Source organism: Primulina eburnea, chromosome 16, assembly GCF_022965805.1.
Source record: "Primulina eburnea isolate SZY01 chromosome 16, ASM2296580v1, whole genome shotgun sequence".
Lineage (NCBI taxonomy): Eukaryota > Viridiplantae > Streptophyta > Magnoliopsida > Lamiales > Gesneriaceae > Primulina > Primulina eburnea.
Window position 1 is genome coordinate 12,625,864 of NC_133116.1, and position 19,099 is coordinate 12,644,962.

General features: G+C 40.8%; 1 non-coding gene across 1 annotated transcript; it reads left to right on the plus strand.

Moving 5' to 3' along the window:
* Positions 1-1,065: 1,065 nt before the first annotated feature.
* LOC140817625 (small nucleolar RNA R71) lies at positions 1,066-1,172 on the plus strand. The gene has a single exon (XR_012114838.1). It is a non-coding gene; the product is annotated as a small nucleolar RNA R71 (small nucleolar RNA).
* The last annotated feature ends 17,927 nt before the right edge of the window (positions 1,173-19,099 follow it).

Here is a 19,099-nt window from a genome sequence, read left to right on the forward strand (position 1 = left end):
CCCTTCAACTTATGTCTCTTTTTTGTAGTACACAATTCTTTTAAAATTTTAGCACAACGAGGTACTGGTTTAATAACATCTAATGAAGGAATATTTACCTCGCCTCTACAAAGAGTGTCATTTAACTCCTTAATACTTTCACATTTCCTGTTCAATGCAAGAGGGAATGGGGGAATAGGTTTATACTCAAATAGAGGAGAAAACTTACCTTTCGGAGCATCATCTTGATTGATTATTTTATCCTCAACCTTTATCTCATTCTCTTCCTTTTGCTTGATTGATGCTTGTACCCCAATTTCTTGAGCATCCAATTCTTTACAATTTCTCAAAGTAATTGCACTCACGTTCTCTCTTGGATTCACCACTGTCTGAGAAGGTATATTACCTAAATTTTTTGCTTCCAACTTGTGAATTGAGGTCGCCAACTGTTCCACTTGAGTGCTCACATTCTGAATGCTAGCCCTCGTTTCCTGTTGAAATTTTTGAGTGTTCTCAGCTAAGGCCTTCACAATTTCATCTAGGGACATACCTGAGTTAGAGGCTTGCGCAGGTGATGGATATTTGTGAAAAATTTGTTGTGGATATCCTTGTTGACCTCCTTGATTCCTGTAGCTGAAATTTGGGTGATCTTTCCATCCTGGATTGTAGCTATTAGAATACAGATCATACCGGTGTTGAGGCTGTCCAGGAAATCCACCGATTGCATTAACCTGCTGCGTTGGATCTTCCTGTAATGTAGGACACGTGTCCGTCGAATGTCCAACCATCGAACATGTGCCACAAGCTTTGGCCTGTTGTACCTGCCCTACAACCAACTTTTCCAAAAAGGATGTAAAAGAATCTAACTTTTGATCGATAGGAGTAACACTTACCTCATTGACTTGTCGTGGAGGGTTATCTTGTCTAGTTCCAAACTGTTGTGCATTTGCGGCCATGTTGGAGATTAGAGCTCGTGCCTCTTGAGGCGTTTTGTTTACCAATGCACCTCCACTTGCAGCATCAATCATGCTCCTATCAAAAAGTGAGAGACCCTCGTAGAAATATTGGACTAGGAGCTGTTCTGGAATCTGATGTTGAGGGCAACTGGCACATAACTGCTTAAATCTCTCCCAATATTCATATAATGTCTCTCCTTGTAACTGTCTAATCCCACAAATGTCCTTCCTGATGTTGGCTGCTCGCGAAGCTGGGAAGAACTTCTCCAAAAATTGTTGTTTCATATTATCCCAAGTCGTTATCGTCCCAGAGGGCAAGTAATAGAGCCAATCTTTAGCCTTGTCGGCTAAAGAGAATGGAAAAGCTCGCAGTGAAATTTGTTCCTCTGTGATCCCTTGCGGTTTCATGGCTGTGCAAACAATATGAAACTCTTTTAAATGTTTATGGGGATCTTCACCTGCAAGACCACGAAAAGTAGGCAATAAATGAATCAATCCAGATTTTAATTCAAAAGTAGCATCAGTAGTAGGGAATTGAATGCATAATGGTTGTTGAATAACATTAGGATTAGCTAACTCCCTGAGTGTTCTTTGAGCTTGTCCTGCCATTTCTTCTTGGTCACTTTCGCTTCTTTCTGTCTTAAGATCAAGTTCGGATTCTCTTTCAGTGTCTGTTGACTCCAATGATGCGTTCAAATCAGGAGATGATGATGATAATTGCTTTTCATGCCTTAATCTTGCTTCTTTTCTCAATCTCTTAGCTGTCTTCTCGATTTCCGGATTGTATTCGAGTTTACCTGTACGAGAAGAACGAAGCATAAAAAAAATAAAAAATATATCAAAAGAAATTAACCTTGCACTGTTCCCCGGCAACGGCGCCAAAATTTGGTGTGTTGTCGTTGGCCACCAAATTAATTCCTACTCTTTTAAATAAAATTAGTGTAATGGTGAGTAGGGTCGAATCCACAGGGAACGGTAGATTTATTTCTTTTGATAATAAAAATAAAAAAGGGGGGATTTGTTTTGATAATTACTAAATAAAATAACCAAGGCTAAAATTACCAAGCAAGAAAGAATACTGAATCCAGAATTGAAAATTACGAGAATGAATTGAAGAATTTAATACGAGAAAAATATTGATTCAAGGGGATTCTACTATTTAATTATCTCATTGTTCATCGGTTAACCAATCATTTATTCATGTTATTCCAAACAATTAACCTTAGAATAATAGGGATAGCCGCTAAAATTCTTGTGTTTTCCTAAATTAATTGACCAAACCCAGCATCCAGTCAAAACTTACCAATAATCAACTGGGCACGATAGCGTTCCATATTAATTAGAGATAGCATTTTAGTTTCGTGAAAAAAGTTAATCAAAAAATCTAACAACCGAAATAGCTACAATTGGAAGATCTAGTTTCGTTGATTTATTTAAATTACACACGTTATGATAGCACAACACATCTAATCTATTGCTACTCACGTACCAATCGTTCATGACAATTACGGATCACTGAATTCATGGTTAGCATTAGAAAATCATACATCAAATTAAATTGTCAGATTAATTGACGTATAACATTCATATAATTAAATCATAAATCAACGAATATTTGGGAAAACAAGAATAATAAATTAAATTGCAAAAACCGCACAGTGATAAAATTAAAAGTAGACTTTCCCTTGAATCAGACTAAGAAAATTAGCCTAGCATTGTTTGATATAAAATATCCATAAAAAATAAATAATAAAATATAAAGAAAATGCAAACTATTTTTTTTGGGAGAAAAATCTGGAATTCTTTGCCTTCTCTTCACTTCCCTTCACGTGTGATGGAATGAAATTGGAGAGAGTTCTACCAAATTGATTGGTGAATCTCCTATGCGGCGGCTATTTCTCCTTGAGTAGTAGAATTGTTTGGGTCTAATTTTTTTGCTAAAAGCCCACTAATCTTTTATTAACCCTAAATTTTAAATATAAAATAATAGATAATATTTTATCTAGATTTTCCCTTCTTGCAATTTTTTTTGGCAGCTGAGGTATCGTCATAAGGCGTGGCCACGCCTTATTCCAGGACTTCTTCTGATTTGGCCATTCTCTTTCAAACTTTATCTTGGAAACTTCAAATGTGATAAACATCATCTTTTTAACTCAAATTTGCTCCAAGATCGCGAAAGTTCCTCCTACAATAAAATTACACAAAAATGTATCAATTAAACATATCGGAGGTTGGAATAATGGGAAATATAAAAATAAAAATACTAACTATTATGTGCCTATCAGCATATGCGCGAGGTCTTCTGGACCCCTCGCGCATGTGCGTGTACTCGCGCATGTGCGCCAATGGTTCTGGAAATTGCGCGCATATGCGCCGGGCTGGTGGCGCATATGTGCGAGAGCTCATCTCGCACACAATTTATATCTACTTCCTCGTCTCTTCCGGTCCGATACAATGCGTCTATAATCACCTTAATTATCAACAAAACATATCTGATTATGATAACCAATTCTCGGGCCTTACATTTCTCCCCCTCTTAGATATGAATTCGTCCTCGAACTCGCGGACAATAAAGTAGAGCTAGTAGAGGATACAATACAATCAAAACTGAATAAATACTCACATCATCGAAATAGCTCGTGATATCTCCGTCTCATCTCTGACTCTGTCTCCCAAGTCGCTTCTTCAGTGCCATGACGACTCCACTGGACTTTTACTAGCGGAATAGTCTTCGTTCTGAGCTGCTTTTCTTTTCGATCCAGAATTTTCAATGGTTGCTCAAAATAACTTAAAGTCTGATCTAGTTCGGGTTCGTCAGGCTGAATGACATGAGAAATATCTGGCATATACTTCCATAACATCGATACATGGAAGACATCATGTATCCCAGATAGAGAAGGAGGAAGAGCAAGTCGATATGCTCGATTGCCAATCTTTTCAAGAATCTCGTACGGACCGATATATCTAGGAGACAACTTTCCACGCTTACCAAATCTGACAACTCCTCTGAAAGGAGAGATCTTCAAAAATACTCTGTCTCCCTGTTCGAATACTAACGGTCTTCGTCTGACATTTGCATATTTGGCTTGCCTATCATGTGCCGTCTTCATTCTTTTCTGAATTATCTTCACCTTTTCAGTCATTTCACGAATCATATCAGGCCCCAATTCTTGTACTTTTGAGATGTCATCCCAATACAGCGGCGACCTGCACTTCTTGCCATATAAAGCTTCAAACGGTGCCATCTCGATGCTCGTTTGATAGCTGTTGTTGTACGCGAATTCACAAAGAGCTAGTGAATCTTGCCAACTAGTACCAAAATCTAGTACTACAGCTCTCAGCATATCCTCTAAGGTCTGGATAGTCCGCTCTGACTTCCGTCTGTCTGTGGATGATAAGCGGTGCTCAGATGCAATGTTGTACCTAAAGCCTGCTGCAAACTGTGCCAAAAATGAGAAGTGAATCGTGGACCACGATCTGATACGATCGCTTTTGGCACACCATGCAATCTAGCCAACTCTCTGATATATATCTCGGCCATCTGATCATGTCGGTACGTCATCCTGTACGGAATAAAACAAGCTGATTTGGTCAATCTGTCAATAATGACCCAAATCGCATCACAGCTCCGGGATGATCGAGGTAACTTCGTCACCAAAATCCATGGAAATGTGATCCCATTTCCATTCAGGAATAGACAAACACTGAAGTAGACCTCCAGGCTTCTTTCTCTCGGCCTTCACCTGTTGGCAATTCAAACACTTAGACACAAACTCTGGAATATCTGACTTCATCTGTTTCCACCAGAACTGTGTCTTCAAGTCATTATACATATTTCTGCCACCAGGATGAATACTGAACCGACTACAGTGCGCTTCTGACAATATCTGTTGTTTCAAATCTAGAATATCTGGCACTACAAGATGGTTATTCACATACAGATCATGATCAAGTACCTAATATTCTGACAAATGCCCTGATCTGACCATCTGAATTGACTTCTGAATATTCTGATCAGTTCTTTGTGCTTCTTTGATTCTCATAATCAAATCTAGCTCAACTTGAATCGTAGTAAGTCTCAATGGTCTACTATCTGTATCAAATGTTAAACCAGACAAACAGCAATCTTCAACTAAATTCGAAACACCTATCGTCGATAAGGATAAAGAACATACCTTTCGACTCAAGGCATCCGCTGCGGCATTAAACTTCCCTAGATAGTATTTGATCTCGCAATCAAAATCTTTCAACAAATCGAGCCATCTACGTTGTCTCATGTTCAACTCTGACTGAGAAAATAAATACTTCAGGCTTTTGTGATCAGATCAGATTTCAAATTTCTCGCCATAGAGATAGTGACGCCAGATCTTCAATGCAAATACGATAGCCGCCAATTCAAGATCATGAATTGGGTACCAGGTCTAGTGAGTCTTCAACTGTCTCGAGGCGTGTGCGATCACATGTCCTCGCTGCATAAGAACACATCCTAGCCCTCTGTGAGATGCGTCACAATACACAACGAAATCACTCGTACCTGAAGGTATCATCAATACTGGAGCACTGGTCAGTCGTTTCTTCAACTCCAAGAAGCTAGACTCACAAGCTTTAGACCATACAAACGGAGCATTCTTCTGTGTCAACTGGGTAATCGGCTTCGCAATATTGGAGAAATCTCGGATAAATCGTCGATAGTACCCTTCCAAACCCATAAAACTGTGTATCTCTGGCACAGAAGTCGGTCTCGGCCAACTGATCACAGCTTCAACTTTACTCGGATCCACATAAATACCGTCTCCAGATATGATATGTCCCAAAAACATAACATGTCTCAGCCAAAACTCGCACTTTGACAATTTAGCATATAATCTCTCATTTCTCAATGTCTGTAATACAATTCTTAAGTGCTCGGCATGATCAGTCTCATTTCTCGAGTAAACCAGAATATCATCAATGAAAACAATAACAAACTCATCTAGATACCTCTGAAAGACAAGGTTCATCAATCCCATAAACACCGCTGGTGCATTCGTTAAACCAAAAGGCATGACAATGAATTCATAATGTCCATACCTGGTTCAGAATGTTGTCTTCGGTATATCAACATCTGGTACTCGTAGATGGTGATATCCGGATCTCAAATCAATCTTTGAATAGACGGAGGATCCCTGCAACTGATCAAATAAATCGTCGATGCGAGTCAAGGGATACTTATTCATCACCGTCGCCTTGTTCAGTTGCCGGTAATCAATGCACAATCTCATCTAACCGTCTTTCTTCCATACAAATAGAACTGGTGCACCCCAAGGAGATACGCTCGGTCTGATGTAACCCTTGGCCAACAGATCTTCAAGCTGTGCTTTTAATTCTTTCAACTCAATCGGCGCCATTCTATACGGAGCTCGAGATATGGGAGCTGTACCTGGTATAAGATCGATGCTAAAATCTACCTCTCGGACTGGAGGTAACCCTGAAATCTCGTCTGGGAATACATCGGCAAACTCACGTACTACTGGCAGATCTGCCAATGCTGGGCTCAATTTCAGTAGATCTACTGAATATAAAAGGAACCCCTCTGCTCTTTTCTGCAACAATTTACTCATAGTCAAAACAGATACTAAGGGAATCCGAGATCTGGAACCCCTACCGTAGAATTTCCACTTGTCAATCATCTCTGGTCTGAACCTGACAATTTTCTGGGAACATTCTACAGTGGCTCTGTACTTGGTTAACATATCAATCCCAACAATACAATCAAAATCAGCTATACCAAGTACAATACAATCTAAATCAATCTCATGACCTTCAAACTGTAGTATACAATGTCTAATAGAAGTCACAGATATCAAACCACTTCCCAACGGAGAAGAAATAGACACTACAGTATACAATGACTCGACAGGCAATGCATGTGTCAATGCAAAATGCTCAGAAATGAATGTATGGGATGCACCTATGTCTATTAACACATAAGCAGGATAACCGCAAAGAAAACAGTTAACTGCTATCACATCGTCCGGTGCCTCTTGGGCTTGCTCCTCTGTCAATGCAAACACCTGAGCCTGTTGTCTGGGAGGCTGGCTCACTGTCTGGATACCTCTGGCTCGGGGCTGAATCGGTGTAGGGGTTGGCTGGAAGGAATGGACAGACGAAGCTTGCCTCTCAGGCTGAGCTACTGATGCAGAAGACCCAGCACCCTGAAATCTCTGTGAACCCCTCTGTGGACAGACCTTGGCGACATGTCCCTGCTGCCTACATATGTTACATCTGCCCATCACACCCTGACTGTAAGGCTCGAGATTCATTCGTCTTCATTAATATGATACTCAGAGATATGAGAACGCATGACATGCAATGAGGGTAGAAAATGCACGAGAAATTAGAGTTTTGAGTACAAGATAGACCGCACCTGCGCTTAGAAAGAGACCGCACCCGCGGTAACATAATTCTGAATTTGAAGGTGAGGCCGAAGCCACACCGCACCCGCAGTCCAAGAGCCACCGCACCCGCGGTCGATGTCCAGTAGGTTAGGAAATTTTATTCGAAGCAAGACCGCACCCGCGGTCAAGGAGGGACCGCACCCGGGGTCGTTGAATTTCAGAAAATGAAAGTGCTGCCGAAGCATGAGCGCACCCGCGCGGAAGAGATCACCGCACCCGCGGTCATACGTGTAACTTGAAAAATAAACCATGTGTCCCTTTCCATGCAAGATATATATAGAGGTGGCTCTTTCCCCTTCCATTTCAGAAGTGAAAAACGAGAAAAGCTTCAGAGTTCCTTCTAATTGCATTATAGCTTAGATTGTGGGTTTTGCACGATCCGGCCAACCGATTTTCCATCTGAGCTTAGATTATTGATCCTCTTGTTATTAGCTACAAAAGGGTGTAAGTATTGTTATCCAGCATGGTTCGAATTATACATATGTAGATGTTGGGAAAAGCTTGATATGATAGAGATTATGGATTCATATGATTGTAGTGATTGTAGATTCGAAATCGGATCGAAGAAATAGTACTGTATGCAATTTTTATGAATTTTAACATATCTTGATTTGAGAATATGCAGATTTTGAGTACTAATATGTGTATATGGGATTGATTATTCATTATTGAGAGTTGATATGAATTCTTGTTGAGATTTGAATTGACCGGTATCGAGAAATCACGCCGATATGCCGTCGAATGTTATTCAGATTGAATTTTGAGTCCTATATGTATTGAATTGATTGAGAGATTGATAGAATGTACATTGGTGATTGCCATTTCAGATTTGTATTGACGCTTTTGATATCGAGACTTCGACTACGACAGATTATTCGACAAGAAAGGTATAATTCATGTGATTGTGGGGAAGATACGACTCGAATCAGATTTGATTGGAGTTTCCCAACAAAATCACATACTAGATTTGTTATTGTATCTTTTGATATGATTTGGATTTGTTTATAGATTTATATTCAAATCTCTTGATATGATCATGCTTTGTCTATAGATTTATATTCAAGCATTGAGATAGGAGAGTCATTGACAGATTTGTCAAACTAGACGTTCGGTGTATCGACGCATAGGAGCAGACTTACTCCGATCGTAGACATTCGATACAGACACGACCGAAGTCTAGGAGTAAGACGTACAGTTACCCCGATTGTGAGGGTAGGTAACAGACAGTGACGTCTTATTCACCCCGGGATCCCTAGAGTAGAGTCGAGTTGAGTCAAGACATGAGTTGATTTGCATTGCATGTTTTTATAGATTGGTTTCATAGACTATGGAACCTATGATTTATGTTACATGCATGAGATTGTGCTTTATGATTTTATTATGCATATGCATGTATACATGTTTTATACTGGGATTTGTTCTCACCGGAGTTTTCGGCTGTTGTTATGTCTGTATGTGTGCATAATAACAGGTGGGGCAGGATCTGGGTCACGACAGAGATGAGTTCGAGATAGCGTGGTGACTACGGGCGCAGAAGATGACTAGTGGCTTTTATTAGACTTGGACTACTTGTATTTTGGTATTTTGTATTAAACACTAGTTGGATTGATGTATTAGAACAAGACATATTTGTATGTTTGTAAAATAAGTAAAGATCTTATGCTTATTTATATACATTAGAATTAATGTTGAAAAGCGAAAATTTGACCCACATTTTCTCACAGATCCACTTAATCCCAGATTGAGTCGATTTAGAGCCCGGGTCCCCACAACAGGTGGTATCAGAGCAGTAGGTTCTGTAGATTGAGATAGAATAGAATGAGCGGGGTAGATCGAGTCATCTTCCTTGCTTTTGATGTGCTAGCATGATTTATTGCTTTCCTTATTATGTGTTGTATTATATTTGAGTTGATTTACAGCATATAATTGCCAAGACTGAATCAGAACTGATTCTGGATTAGAGGTATATGATCAGAGGAGGGCTGAGACAGCTTGTATAGCCTGTGTACTACCCTGCTTGATAACCAGATATGCCGCCTAGAAGGATACCGCAAACAGCTGCAGGACAAGTGCCAGAACAGGGGAGTACGTCTGGTGCTCAGATGGACGTAACCGCTATCCCGATGGAGACTCTGTTAAAGCGGTTTCAGTCGTTCCGACCCCCAACCTTGAAAGGCACTGAGAATGCAGCGGATTGCGAAAGCTGGCTGGATGATATAGAAATGTTATTTGAATCACTTGCCTATTCAGGTGAACGTAGAGTGAAACTGATCGGACATCAATTGCAAGAAGTGGCGAAGAGTTGGTGGCTAACGGCGAAACGAGTCCTAGAACATCGAAGTATTGATATTACTTGGAAAGTTTTTAAAGATGAATTTTATCAACGTTTCTTTCCAGTATCATACCGAAAAGACAAAGGGGCAGAATTCGCCAATTTGAGACAGGGGCAATGGAACATAGAGGAGTATGTTGCCAAATTTTCTTCCTTGCTTCGATTTGCACCACATGTAGCAGGGAATGACGAGGTGGTTGCCGATCAGTTCATAAATAGTTTGAATCCAGACATCTTCACCTTAGTGAACACGGGGCGACCCAACACTTTTTCTGAGGCGCTGGACCGAGCAAAGGGATCAGAGGCTGGCTTGATTAGGCAGCGAGGAGCTTCATATAGTGTTCAGGGTCAGAGACCGACGCCACCGCCCGCCGTACAGTTTCCACTACCTCCTCCTCGATTTGATAGTGGAAGCAGTAGTGGCAAGAAAGAGTTTTTGAAAGCTAAGGATAAGCAGTTTAAGAGAGCAGGGAGCAGTTCGTCGAGCTCCAGTGGGTCAAGACAGAGAGGTCCTGGCCAGAGTACCGATTATACAGGTGTCTATTGCAGTTCTTGTGGTGGTAGGCATGCCACTGAGCAGTGTCAGGGAGTGATGGGCAGATGTAACTATTGCAGACAGCCGGGACACTTCGCCAGAGTTTGTTCCCAAAAAGGTGCCCAGAGATTTCAGAGTGCAGGGTCATCAGCCTCGGTAGCTCAGCCCGAGAGGCAAGCTTCGTCTGTCCATTCCTTCCAGCCCACGCCCACATAGTCCCAGCCTAGAGCCAGAGGTGGCCAGACAAGGAGCCAACCTCCTAGACAACAGGCTCAGGTGTTTGCATTGACATAGGAGCAGGCACAGGATGCGCCAGACGACGTGATTGCAGGTAACTGTTTTCTTTGCGGTTATCCTGCATATGTGTTGATAGATACAGGTGCATCACATACATTTATATCAGAATGTTTTGCATTGTTGCATTCCTTGCCTTTCGAGTCAATGTCTACTGTAGTATCTATTTCTTCTCCGTTGGGAAGTGGACTTATATCTGTGACTTCAGTTAGACATTGTATACTACAGTTTGAGGGGCATGAAATTGATTTGGACTGTGTTGTACTTGGGTTATCTGATTTTGATTGCATTGTCGGGATTGACATGTTGACTAAGTACAGAGCTACCGTAGACTGTTTTCACAAGATTGTCAGATTCAGACCTGAAATGACAGAGGAGTGGAAATTTTATGGTAAGGGTTCCAGATCTCGGATGCCCTTAGTATCTGCTCTGACTATGAGTAGATTGTTGCAGAAAGGAGCAGAAGGGTTCCTAGATTATTCTGTAGATCTACAGAAATCGAGCCCGGCATTGGCAGATTTGCCAGTAGTACGGGAGTTTGCAGATGTATTTCCTGACGAGATTCCAGGGTTACCTCCAGCTCGAGAGGTTGATTTCAGCATAGATCTTATTCCAGGTACCGTTCCTATTTCGAGAGCTCCGTATAGGATGGCGCCGATAGAGCTGAAAGAACTGAAAGCACAGTTAGAAGATCTTCTAGCCAAGGGATATATCAGACCTAGTGTATCACCTTGGGGCGCTCCAGTGCTATTTGTGCGAAAGAAAGACGGTTCTATGAGTTTGTGATTGTTTTTATTGATGATATTTTGGTATACTCTAAGAATCTGAATGAGCATGCCAATCATTTGAGAGTTGTGTTGCAAACACTGAGAAATGAAAGATTATATGCTAAGCTGTCAAAATGTGAGTTTTGGATGAGACATGTTGTCTTCTTGGGTCATATCATATCTGGAGACGGTATTTCTGTGGATCCGAGTAAAGTTGAAGCTGTTATCAGTTGGCCGAGACCGACTTCTGTGCCAGAGATAGGCAGTTTAATGGTCTAGCAGGGTACTACAGAAAATTCATCAAAGATTTCTCCAGCATTGCGAAATCGATTACCCAGTTGACACAGAAGAATGCGCCATTCATGTGGTCTGAAGATTGTGAGTCTAGCTCCTTAGAATTGAAGAAGAGGCTGATCAGTGCACCTGTCTTGATGATTCCTTCAGGTACTGGCGATTTCGTTGTATATTGTGATGCATCTCACAGAGGGCTAGGGTGTGTTCTTATGCAGCGAGGTCATGTGATCGCATATGCCTCGAGACAATTAAATTCACATGAGACTCGATACCCAATTCATGATCTTGAATGGGCGGCTATCATATTTGCATTGAAGATTTGGCGTCGCTATCTCTATGGCGAGAAGTTTGAGATTTACTCCGATCACAAGAGCCTGAAATACTTGTTCTCTCAATCTGGGTTGAACATGAGACAGCGTAGATGGCTCGATTTGTTGAAAGACTTTGATTGCGAAATCAAATACTATCCAGGGAAGTCAAATGCAGCAGCAGACGCCTTGAGTCGAAAGGTTTGTGCTTTATCCTTGTCGACGATAGGGGTTTCGAATTTAGTTGAAGATTGCTGTTTGTCTGGATTGGCATTTGATACAGGTAGTAGACTATTGCTACTTGCTTCGATTCAAGTTGAGCCAGATCTGATTATACGAATTAAAGAAGCACAAAGAACGAATCAGAATGTTCAGAGATCAATTTGGATGGTCAGATCAGGGCATGTGTCAGAATATCAGGTACGTGATCAGGTACTATACATGAATAACCGTCTTGTAGTGCCAGATGTTTCAGATTTGAAACAACAGATTATGTCAGAAGCGCACTATAGTCGGTTCAGTATCCATCCTGGTGGCAGGAAGATGTACAACGATCTGAAGACACAATTCTGGTGGAAACAGATGAAGACAGATATTGCAGAATTTGTGTCTAAGTGCTTAAGCTGCCAACAGGTGAAGGCTGAGAGAAAGAAGCCCGGAGGTTTACTTCAGAGTTTGTCTATTCCAGAATGGAAATGGGATCACATTTCCATGGATTTCGTGACGAAGTTACCTCGATCATCTCGAGGTTGTGACGCGATTTGGATCATTATTGACAGACTAACCCTATCAGTATGTTTTATTACATACAGAATGACATATCGACACGATCAGATGGCTGAGATCTATGTACGAGAGGTAGTCAGATTTCATGGTGTGCCGAAGTCTATCGTATCAAATCGTGATCCACGATTCACTTCTCACTTTTGGCACAGTTTGCAGCAGGCTTTGGGTACGAGATTACACCTGAGCACTGCATATCATCCTCAGACAGATGGACAGTCAGAGCGGAATATCCAGACATTAGAGGACATGTTGAGAGCCGTAGTGCTAGATTTTGGCACTAGTTGGCAAGATTCCCTACCTCTTTGCGAATTCTCTTACAATAATAGCTATCAGACGAGTATCGAGATGGCACCGTTTGAAGCGTTATATGGTAAGAAGTGCAGATCTCCGTTGTACTGGGATGATGTATCCGAGGTACCAGAACTTGGGCCTGATATGATACGTGATATGATTGAGAAGGTAAAAATCATTCAGAAAAGAATGAAGACGGCACAGGATAGGCAAGCCAAATATGCCAATATCAGACGTAGGCCGTTGGTATTCGAGCAAGGAGACAGAGTGTTTCTAAAGATTTCTCCTTTCAGAGGCGTTGTCAGATTTGGCAAGCGTGGAAAGTTGTCTCCCAGATACATCGGTCCTTACGAGATTCTTGAGAAGATTGGCGATCGAGCATATCGACTTGCTCTTCCTCCTTCTCTATCCGGGATACATGATGTTTTTCATGTATCGATGTTGCGTAGATATATGCCCGATGCTTCTCATGTCATTCAACCTGACGAAGCTGACCTTGATCAGACTTTGAGCTATGTCGAGCAACCGATACAACTTCTTGATTGGAAAGAAAAGAAGCTCAGGACGAAGACTATTCCTCTAGTGAAAATCCAATGGAGTCGACATGGCATCGAAAAAGCGACTTGGGAGACAGAAGCAGATATGAGACAGAGACATCCCGAGTTATTTACATGATGTAAGTAATTCTTCAGTCTTGATTATATTACTTTTCATGTATGATTTGATAGATTGCCTGGAATTTCGAGGACGAAATCATTTCTTAGAGGGGGAGAAATGTAAGGCTCGAGATTCATTAGTCTTCATTAATATGATACTCAGAGATATGAGAACGCATGACATACAATGAGGGTAGAAAATGCACGAGAAATTAGAGTTTTGAGTACAAGATAGACCGCACCCGCGCTTAGGAAGAGACCGCACCCGCGGTAACATAATTCTGAATTTTGAAGGTGAGGCCGAAGCCACACCGCACCCGCGGTCCAAGAGCCACCGCACCCGCGGTCGATGTCCAGTAGGGTAGGAAATTTTATCCGAAGCAAGACCGCACCCGCGGTCAAAGAGGGACCGCACCCGTGGTCGTTGAATTTCAGAAAATGAAAGTGCTGCCGAAGCATGAGCGCACCCGCGCTGAAGAGATCACCGCACCCGCGGTCATGCGTGTAACTTGAAAAATAAACCATGTGTCCCTTTCCATTCAAGATATATAGAGGTGGATCTTTCCCCTTCCATTTCAGAAGTGAAAAACGAGAAAAGCTTTAGAGTTCCTTCTAATTGCATTCTAGCTTAGATTGTGGGTTTTGCACGATCTGGCCAACCGATTTTCCATCCGAGCTTAGATTATTGATCCTCTTGTTATTAGTTACAAAAGGGTGTAATTATTGTTTAATTCCAGCATGGTTCGAATTATACATATGTAGATGTTGGGGAAAGCTTGATATGATAGAGATTATGGATTCATATGATTGTAGTGATTGTAGATTCGAAATCGGATCGAAGAAATAGTACTGTATGCAATTGTTATGAATTTTAACATATCTTGATTTAAGAATATGCAGATTTTGAGTACTATCATGTGTATATGGGATTGATTATTATTTATTGAGAGTTGATATGAATTCTTGTTGAGATTTGAATTGACCAGTATCGAGAAATCACGCCGATATGCCGTCGAATGTTATTCAGATTGAATATTGAGTCCTATATGTATTGAATTGATTGAGAGATTGATATAATGTACATTGGTGATTGCCATTTCAGATTTGTATTGACGATTTTGATATCGAGACTTCGACTACGACAGATTATTCGACAAGAAAGGTATAATTCATGTAATTGAGGGGAAGATACGACTCGAATCAGATTTGATTGGAGTTTCCCAACAAAATCACATACTAGATTTGTTATTGTATCTTTTGATATGATTTGGATTTGTTTATAGATTTATATTCAAATCTCTTGATATGATCATGCTTTGTCTATAGATTTATATTCAAGCATTGAGATAGGAGAGTCATTGACAGATTTGTCAAACTAGACGTTCGGTGTATCGACGCATAGGAGCAGACTTAATCCGATCGTAGATATTCGATACAGACACGACCGAAGTCTAGGAGTAAGACGTACAGTTACCCCGATTGTGAGGGTAGGTAACAGACAGTGACGTCTTATTCACCCCGGGATCCCTAGAGTAGAGTCGAGTTGAGTCAAGACATGAGTTGATTTGCATTGCATGTTTTTATAGATTGGTTTCATAGACTATGGAACCTATGATTTATGTTACATGCATGAGATTGTGCTTTATGATTTTATTATGCATATGCATGTATACATGTTTTATACTGGGATTTGTTCTCACCGGAGTTTCCGGCTGTTGTTATGTCTGTATGTGTGCATAATAACAGGTGGGGCAGGATCTGGGTCACGACAGAGATGAGTTCGAGATAGCGTGGTGACTACGGGTGCAGAAGATGACTAGTGGATTTTATTAGACTTGGACTACTTGTATTTTGGTATTTTGTATTAAACACTAGTTGGATTGATGTATTAGAAAAGACATGTTTGTATGTTTGTAAAATAAGTAAAGATCTTATGCTTATTTATATACATTAGAATTAATGTTGAAAAGCGAAAATTTGACCCACATTTTCTCACAGATCCACTTAATCCCAGATTGAGTCGATTTAGAGCCCGGGTCCCCACACTGACCCTGCTCGGTGGCATGTCTACCTCCACAAGAACTGCAGTACACACTTGTATACTCTGTACTCTGGCCAGGACCTCTCTATCGTGACCCACTGGAGCTCGACGAACTGCTCCCTGATCTCTTAATCTGTTTTCCCTTTGCTTTCAGCTGATCTTTCCTCCCACTGCTGCTACCACCGCTCTCAAATCGGTGAGGGGGTTGAACTGAAGGTAGTGGCATTCTAGGAGTCGATGCGACATAGGGAATGCTTCGTTGTCTCAGTAATCTAGCTTCCGCTCCCTTGGCACGGTTCAACGCATCAGTAAAGTTGTTGGGCCTACCGATATTCACTAAAGTAAAGATTTCTGGATTCAAGCCATTTATAAACTGATCCGCAACGGCCTCTTCATTCTCGGCAACATGAGGAGCAAATATGAGCAATGACGAAAACTTGGCAACATACTCTTCGATGTTCAGTTGTCCCTGCCTCAGATTGGCGAACTCGGCACCCTTTTCTTTTTGGTATGACACTGGAAAGAATCGCTGATAGAACTCAGTCTTGAACACCTTCCAAGTAATCTGTGTGCCACGGTTCTCCAATGCTCTCTTCATAGTAATCCACCAATTCTTTGCTACATCTTGCAATTGGTGCCCAACTAATTTCACCCGTCGGTCATCAGTGTACTCAAGGGATTCAAATAGCATCTCGATATCCTCTAGCCAACTTTCACACTCGACTGCATTTTCTGTGCCTTTCAGTGTCGGTGGTCGGAAAGACTGAAACCGTTTAAGCAAAGTCTCCATCGGTGTAGCAGTCACGTCCATCGGATCATTGGATGTACTGCCTTGTTCTGGTGCCCGGCCTGCTGCTGGTTGTGGTACTCGTCGAGGCGGCATATCTGAATATCGAACATATTAATACACAATCTATACAATCTGTCTCAGCCCTCCTCTGATCATATACCTATGATCCAGAATCGGTTCTGATTCAGTCTTTGCGAATATATGCTGTAAATCAATTCAAATAACAATACAACATGTAATAGGGAAAGCAATAAATCATGCTAGCACATCATAAAGCAAGGAAGACAACTCGATCTACCCCGCTCATTCTATTCTATCCCAGTCTAAAGGATCTATCGCTCTGATACCACCTGTTGTGGGGACCCGAGCTCTAACTCAATTCTTTCTGGGATTAATTGGATCTTTGCTAGAAAATGTGGGTCATAAAAAAAAAATTCTTTTAAACATTATAAACTAATATATATGAATTATACATAAACACAAAAGTTTGACATATTATTAAAACTCCCAATAACATTTACATGTCCAACTACAAGTATTCTACTAGTGTTTAGAAAACTAATACATGTCTAGTATTAAACCACTATTCCTTCTTCTTGGCCCGTAATCTCCACGCTAACTCGATCCTCATCTCTGTCTTGACCCCGATCCTGCCCCACCTGTTTTTATGCACACATACAGACACAACAACAGTAGGAAACTCCGGTGAGAACAAATCCCAGTATAAAACATGTGTACATGCATGTCATATAATTTCATAATAAATCATAACACATGTTTCAGTAATTATGACACATTAGTAAATACAGATAAAACAATTCGACTCTTACTCTTTAACTCGACTCGTATCTAAATCTAGGGATCCCGGTGTGAATAAGATGTAACAGGTCTCCCACCTACTCTCCCATTCGGGGTGGCGTTACATCTTATTCCTAGACTTTGGTCCTGACTGTATCGAATATCTACAATCGGAGTGATTCTGATCCGAAGCGTCGACACCACCGAACGTCTAGTTATTTGGAGAATCTACCAAATGACTCACCTATCTTAAAGGCTTGAATATGAATCTATAAACAAAGCATAAGCATTCAAAGTATAAACAACAATCTAGTATGTGATTTTGTTGGGAAACTCAAATTGAATCTCATTTGAGTTGTGTCTTCCCAAATCAAACATGAATTATACCTTTCTTTGTTAAACCTTTATCGATGTCGAGGTCTCGATGTCGAAACGTGGCAAGATGAATCTTAAATCGCAATGTTCAATAGATACAAGATCAATATTCAACTCAACCAATACATGTACGTAGCAATATTCATTCTCGGTACATTTCGACGGCATAACGACGTGATCTTGTAATACCAAATCAACTCAAATATCAATCCTACATATCAATAACTCATAACCACTATCATATACATTTCAAACTCTGAAATTCTGCATAAGCTCATACATATATATGCTGGAAATTCATAACAATTGCATACGATAGCATTTCTTCGATACGTTTTCAAATATACGTTCGGAATCTTCATAAGAACACATAATAACAACCAATATTTGATTTCCCAAACATCTCAACTTCAAAACATGTTGAAAGTTAATAATACTTACTTCCTTTTGATAGCTAATCGCAAGAGGAGTACGAATATCACCCCGGATCAAAAATCGGATGGCTAAATCTTAGACAATCACAATTCTAAGCTATGGGGAAAAGTTGAAGCTTTTCTGAACTTCTCTATCGGTTGTTGCTGATGGAAATAAAGAATTTACACATTATATATCATCCAAGACATGTGTCAACTTAGTGTGCATGCTGGACTTCTCGCGCATATGCGCGTACTCAACTCGCGCATATGCGCGAGACATACTGTCTCGGCAATGTCTATTTCAACACCTTGCGCATTTGCGCGCCTCATCTCGCGCATATGCGCGAGGTCTTCTGGACCCCTCGCGCATGTGCGCGTATCTACTCGCGCATGTGCGCCAATGGTTCTGGAAATTGCGCGCATATGCGCCGGGCTGGTGGCGCATATGTGCGAGAGCTCATCTCGCACACAATTTATATCTACTTCCTCGTCTCTTCCGGTCCGATACAATGCGTCTATAATCACCTTAATTATCAACAAAACATATCTGATTATGATAACCAATTCTCGGGCCTTACATAAACCCCACATGCATGAACATGATATAGAAAACATAAGATGCACGTACTTGAACTTAAAAATATCCACATGCTGAAATCAGAACTTCATGCTTGCTACATATCATAAATTTGAAACCTTAAAACTTACAGACTTGAGGTGGGACTTCGTGAGCTTCTTGCGACTGGCAGTAGGCATAACCCTTTACAAGAACACCGCTCTGATACCAACTGTAACGAACCGTACTTTTGCTACATAAAATTTGAGGAAAAATTAAAATTTTCTTGAATAAGAAGTGAACTTTCAAAATTTTGAAAAAATTAAATAAATTGTTCATCTCAACAAACATTGTAGCGAAAGACCTCATCGTAACGTTTGCCAAAAGTATTTGCTAAAAATCTCGAAACCAGTAACATAAATTAGAGTACTTTTAAACATTTCGTAAAAACTTCAAAACATGGACGGTCCTCGGGTTTAGCCTCCCGC